A 7,102-nucleotide genomic window follows, 5' to 3' on the forward strand; every position below is an offset into this window, starting at 1 on the left:
TGGATTTTGGGTCGTGACAAGGTGGTATCAGAGCTCTAGGATTCATAGGTTCTACAAGTCATGAGCAAGTGTCTAGTAGAGTCCTGCAGATCGGTATGATGACGTCCATACTTATCTTCGAGAGGGTACAGGGCATTTATGATATATACTTCCCATCTTTCTTTCCTTATCGTGCGGGGTTGATTCAGCTTGGGACATAACTCTTTTAATTCCTTCCACGTATTCGTATGCGCACATGAGCGCTCGGTATCAGCTATGCATCGTCGACTTGTGATTCCATGAATGAAGCTCGAGATGAGTATTTTGTGTTTTGGTGATGGGCCAGTCTGGAGCACTTGAGGCCGGGGTTAGACCGCAGCTTAGGCTCGGTAGTTTCTGTTGTGAGAACTTGTACATTTGGACTCGTATATCCGGTAATATCCCTACGAGTGGAATTTATGGCTCGATGAGTGGTGGAATGGCCTTATGATGGATATGATGTGACCGTGGGATGTGTTAAGACGATTTGAATGTGACGAGAAGTGTTTCCTTGAAATGTAAAGAAATGGCCATTGGGTGCTTGATTTTTGTTTTAATGTGACGTACAGTCTCGAGTATGAATGTTTTGAAGGATCTTTCATATTGTTAAATTTTGGGGTAAATTAAATTCTCATGTCTGAGTAATGAGTTTGGACTCAGATTGACTAAGTGATTGCATAGTAATTGTGACTGCAAAAAGATATAACAAGATGCCAATTTGAGGCTAGGGAGGTGGGAAATCTCCTGGAGAGTAATCTACGTAGGTGTGTTCCTTATATGTGAGTGGAGAGTTACTTTTCCGCCAGCAAGGTGTATGTGTGGAGATTTGAATTTGAATCTGGCTTAGAAAGTTGATTTGAGTGTCAAGAGAATGATTGCGAGCTTAGCAGATGATTTGGGGTATTTTTATGGTTGGCGTTATATGAGCTTGAGAAGAATTTTTTATTGAACTGGCGAAAGTATTAGGGCAGTAGTAGAGTATGGATATTGTGAGTTATGAAGTGTTTAAATTTATGGCTTTGAGCCAAGTTGGGGAGCCTGCTGCAGACGGGTTAATTTCATGGTTATATATTAAATTTTAGTTTTGGTCTGAGACATACTTGTGGATTAGTTATGACTTGCAGAGATGGAGTTCGAGAATGACTTGAGTAAACGAATTCTTGGATACGGGTTATATTGTACTTTATGAGTATGTGAAAATCATGGGATGAGTGAGTTGTTATTTTCAAAATATGTAGTACGCACGGAGTATGAATTTGATTGGGGGTATTAAAGTAGAGTTACTTCTATGAGTGTTGTTGTGCTAATGGGGCACGTGTCTTTTGACCCATTTGGGCGGTGCAATTAGATTTGAGCAAAGTGGGTGACTCTCGAGAAAATTCTTGTGGGTTTGAGAATTTTATATAGCAATTGAGAATTTCTCTGGACTTGTGTATGGATAAAATCTGAGATTTACACTGGATGGTGCCTGGACTTGTGGAAATTCTGTATGACTATGGATTCTATGTTGTAATATAGGGAGGGTGAGGAGAACAATTTCAAATTCACATAAGGTATTTTCAGAGCGAGTGTTACAATTGTGGTATTTTTGAAGGTGCTTAAGAAGAATACAGCTGCTTATGGGTCGTAGGGCATTGTGGTTCTATGCTAAGGTTTGTGGGGGGAGTTGTGGTTAAAGATTGTGGTGTTTTAGCAAGGAGAAATATCAATTTCAAGACAAATTCGGAAGGGACTTGGAGAAATAGGACAACTTGGTAGTAAGTTGGATCAGTATGGTAATGGATATGATCGGTTCTTTGAGTGCTTATGGTGTGGGGGGTTTTCTACAAGTGCTTTGTGGCAATACTTTTGGGTTTGGTGACCTACGTGGCTTGGTTGAGTTAGAGAGATTAAATTTGATGGAATCAGAAATAGTGATTCGTGTGTTCTATGGATTTGGAGACTGGGAGTTCTCAGGAGCAGATTGTTTTGTAGTGTTGGACTATGAAGTTGTGACCGAAGCGAGTCAGATGATATGATGTATTATGAATCAGTCGCGGTGAAATTTTGGAGGGTTATTTATCCATTGTGTTGACGAGAATTGATTTGGGGTCCATAGGTAGTCCCAATTAAGATGTGTATTCTACACCAAGCCGGAATGGTTGGCTCCATACTGATATTGTTGAGGGATGTGTCATCCGATTGATGTTGAACTTATCCGTGTTCTGAAATGATCTGTGAGTTACTCCTTTATGCTATGAGGAGTTGTGATTCATTGGTTATGTGCACAGATGGTGCGGTTCTATTTAAGTTTTATACTGGAATTTGAGAATATTTGGGTATTGCATGAGCGATTGCGTAATGGTTATGTTCTTTCAGGTTTTGTGTGGCATTTTTGTCCTTTGCCTCTCTGTGGTTATTGATTTTGAGCGGGGTGGCTTGAGGTATATATTATGGACCAGCGTTTGGATGGGGTCACGCATTGCAGCAGAGTTATGTTAAGGTATGAACCTTATGTTAGAATCGGGTGATGGTTCTATGGTGTATGATGAATTTTCAGCGTTTCGTTGTGGCGGTATTTGTTAATCTGGCGGGGCAGTTCTCTCATTTGAGTCATTTTCCAGGACTGGATACATTTGAATTGTTGTTTATTGGTGCACGGATTGCACAGGATGTGGCTCTGAGTTAAATTGGTGCGGTATGTCTATGGAACAGTTGTTTTTAGTAATAAAAGGTCATTGGACCTAGAATGGGTAGTATCAGGTTTGATTTCGGTATATTCGGGAGTATAATATTGAGAGTCGGCTCAAAAGGTGATTATGGTTCTGGTTGGGGCAAGAGAGCTCTGTGACTTGTTGATCTGATAAGTGGTTTTGAAATTTCACATGTTTCTTTTTTATCAACAGTGTACGAAGGTTTTGGGATGAGGTTTGGTTCGATATGGGTTTAATACTAGTATTTGGTTAGTTTTGGAGTAGTCACTGTGGTCAGGAATGGTGCTATGAGCATGCGAGTCGTGTAATATGTTAGGTGATTATGTCCATGGTTATGATTATGGTTATGGCTTGATACAGCTGGTTCAAACTCATACAGGGTGTAAATGTAAGATTCGTGTCTTGAAAGAAATTCTAAAGGTTGGAAATTAAATTCCAAGGCTTATGGGCTAAAGTTAACTCAATGATTTCAGTTGAATTGTATTGTCAAGCTCATATGGAATAGGGTGATGTGGGTTCACCCCCGAGTACATGTGTGGTAAGATGGAACAGTGATTTGATGGCTTGGAAACAACTCTTGGCACGTTCGAGGATGAACGTATGTTTAAGTGGGGGAGAATGTAACAACTCGACCGGTCATTTTGAGTATTTCAACCCCGTTTCCATATTTACTACTAAAATTGGGATTTACAGTTGTTGTGTGACTTGCCAAGGCAATTGGTTCAGGTCCGGTGAGGTTTTGGAATAAATTGGAACACTTAGTTCCAAGGTTTAAAGCTTAAGTTAAAATAGTGACCGGATGTCGACTTATATGTAAACGACCTCGGAATTTAGTTCTGATGATTCCAATAGCTCCGTATGGTGATTTTAGACTAAGGAGCGTGTCCGAAAAATTATTTGGAGGTCCGTAGTGGAATTAGGCTTGAAATGCCGAAAGTTAAATTTTTGGGAAGTTTGACCGGGGAGTTGACTTTTTGATATCGAGGTCGGAATCCGATTCTGGAAATTGGAATAGCTTCGTTATGTCATTTATGACTTGTGTGCAAAATTTAATGTCATTCCGGATTGATTTGATGTATTTCGTCACAAAATATAGAATTTGAAAGTTCAAAGTTCATTAGGCATGAATTGAGGTGCGATTCGTAGTTTTAGCATTGTTTAATGTGATTTGAGGCTTCGAATAAGTTCGCATGATATTTTAGGACTTGTTGGTATATTTGGTTGAGGCCCCGAGGGGCTCGGGTGAATTTCGGGGTGATTTCGGACCATTTCTAAGCCATTTTTAGTTGCTGGTTTCTGCCTACAGAGGTGTGCATCGCGATCGCGAACATTTGGTCGCGTTCGCGAAGAGCAAACAGCAGTTTGGAACCTTGTGAATCGTGATCGCGGAAGCTCTTTCGCGATCGCATAGAACAAAATCTCTGTTGCGCTGACCCGAATTTGGAAGCTTATATCTCGCAATCTATACGGAATTTAGAGATAATCCAAAAGTAAAAGTTGTAGCCCTTGATGTCTAGTTTTCGTAAATGTTAATCATTTCTCATTTGGAGTTGTATACAAAGATTTATGGTAGATATACCATAGGTTGTCCGGGAAGAGGTTGGAAATCTCTGTTGCACATGGCTGACTTTGGAAGATTATATCTAGCAATCTGTAAGGAATGGGGAGATGAAAAACAAATGAAAGTTATAGCCCTTGATGTCTAATTTTCAGAAAGTTAAACCATTTGAAATTTAGAGTTTTGTACAAAACGTTATGACCATTATATTAGAGGTTGTCTAGAAGTGCTGGGAATTTGTTTTTCGCGATCGCGAAAGGCAAATTTTGGGCTGAAAATTTTTGTGCTTCGCGATCGCGAAGAGTAAATGCCTAGACAGAAGATATATTTTGAGGTTTCGGCCATTTTAACATATTTGGAGCTATGGAGCTCTGATTGAAACGATATTTGAGGCGATTTTCACCATATGGAATGGAGTAAGTGATTCTAACTCGGTTTTGGTTAAATTACACGAATCTATTATTATTTTTATCAATAAATTAGTGTTTTGGGTTGAAATTAGTAGAAAAATTCATAGACTTTAATTGAGGATTTGAAGGCCGAGTTGTAGTCGGATTTGAGTAATTTTGGTATGGTCGGACTCATGTTTGAATGGGGGTTCGAATTTTGTGAGTTTTATCGGATTCCGAGACGTGAGCCCCACAGGTAATTTTTGGGGCGTAATTTCGAATTTTTGAAAAAAAAATAGTATTTTGATATGGAATTAATTCCTATAATTTTTGTGAGCTAAATCAAATTAATTGTGACTAGATTCGAGCCGTTTGGAAGTTGATACGCGCAGAATAGAATTTCTGGAGCATTGCTTAGCTTGCTCGACATTGGATTTGGCTTGTTCGAGGTAAGTAACTCTTCTAATCTTTGAGCTGAGGGTATGAACCCTGAATATATGTATTATGTAAATTGTTGGAAGGGGACGCACATGCTAGGTGACGGGCATGTTGGCGTGCACTATAGAAATTGTGACATAATTGTTTCTATGGAATTTTGTAGTTAAATAATCTTGGCATTTTCCATGCGGTTTTATGAGTTAAAGTAATTGAGCTGAAAAGCATATTAAAAATCATGTTGAGGCTATGTGCCAGTATTATTGGAACCCACAGAGGTCATATTGCTGTGAATTATTGGTTATGTTGAAAATTCATACTTAGTCATATTCATTTCATTGCATATCATATCTCAGTCTCTGTTGTTATTTATTGATACATCATATCATCATTTTTGGGCTATTCTCATGACATTGTGAGCCCGTGAGAGAGAGACTGCAGAGATTGATGACTGAGAGAGGCCGAGGGCCTGATTGTGAGGATATTTTTGGGATCGGGCTACACGCCGCAGCAGGCCATGTTGGCTTTATATATATTATTACTATTATATGGATCGGGACTGCCCGCCTGCAGCAGGCCTTATTGGCGTATTATTGCACGTGAGTTGGCCGTGCAACACGTGAGTTGGCCGTGCGGATCCTTATATTATTATTGCACGTGAGCTGGCCGTGCAGCACGTGAGTTGGTCGTGCGGATCTTTATATTATTATTGCACGTGAGTTGACCGTGCAGCACGTGAATTGGCCGTGCGGATCCAGATATTTATATTATAGCACGTGAGTTGTCCGTGCTTATAGCGCTTGGGCTGTAGGAGCCCCTCATAAGTCTGTATACACCCCCAGTGAGCGCAGTCGACTATAAACAGGGATCGGACTACATGCCGCTGCAGGTATTGTATAGCGCTGAGTGATTGAGTATGCTGAGCATAGTGAGAGAGAATGCGAGATAATGAGATTGAGTACTGTGAGAGTGTGATTATATGAGTACAATCTCTGAGATACATTGCATTGACATGCACACATGACATATATGCATAGAGATGTATTTTTCTCATGTTGTACGGTATCACATTATTCATGATTTCTCACACAAGTTGACAGATGGGCATAGTGATGCATTTATTTTACACTGGTTATCTGAAAAGAAAATGAGACATTTTATTTATTATTGAAAGGATTTTAGAAAAAAATTACTGTTTTCAAGCTTATTCATATTTTTGGTAACTTCGGTAAGCGATTTGGGATTTTTCACTGATGTACTTGAAAGGCAGAACTATTTTTAGAAGTCATGATTTAGTTGAGCATTTATTCTTTGAGTTACTTCTGGTATTACTTGTTTAATATTGTTATGAACTATTGTTGGTTATGGAAGTTGGACTCTGACCTTGGTATAAGCTCGTCACTACTTTCAACCTAAGGCTAGGTTTGTTACTTACTCAGTACATGGGGTCGGTTGTACTGATACTACACTTCTGCACATTGCTCGTAGATATTGGCTGTCGTTGTTGCTGTGTTTGATGGTTGCCGGATTTGAAGATATACCTGTGTTCCTGTTGTAGCTGCCTCTTGTTCAGGGTAGCCTTAGATTTATAAAAGCTCTGTTTATGTATTATTCAAGCAGACTATGTATTTATTTCATTTCCACTTTATATACTCTATTCTTAGAAGCTCATGATTTGTACTACTAGTTCTTGGGGAAACGTATTAATTTTAGATATTTTCTTTTAATTACTTTCATTGGAATCAGATAGTTGGTAATTGGCTTACCTAACAGGTTAGGTTAGGTGTCATCACGACTAGTTGGATTTTGGATCGTGACAGAAACTAGTTAAGATCGTTATATGAATCCTTACCTATTACGCTAGGATTGATCATAAATCAACTAATTCTACGGTTAATTAGTATCAAACTTATTATAACTCCTCTTTTGTTTGGCCCGACTTGAGAAATGCATGGAACATTCTCACATTAATTTGTTGGAGTTACTTTGCTTTAAATTATCCTGCTTTA

Source organism: Nicotiana tomentosiformis, chromosome 5 (genome assembly GCF_000390325.3).
Source record: "Nicotiana tomentosiformis chromosome 5, ASM39032v3, whole genome shotgun sequence".
Taxonomy (NCBI): Eukaryota; Viridiplantae; Streptophyta; class Magnoliopsida; order Solanales; family Solanaceae; genus Nicotiana; species Nicotiana tomentosiformis.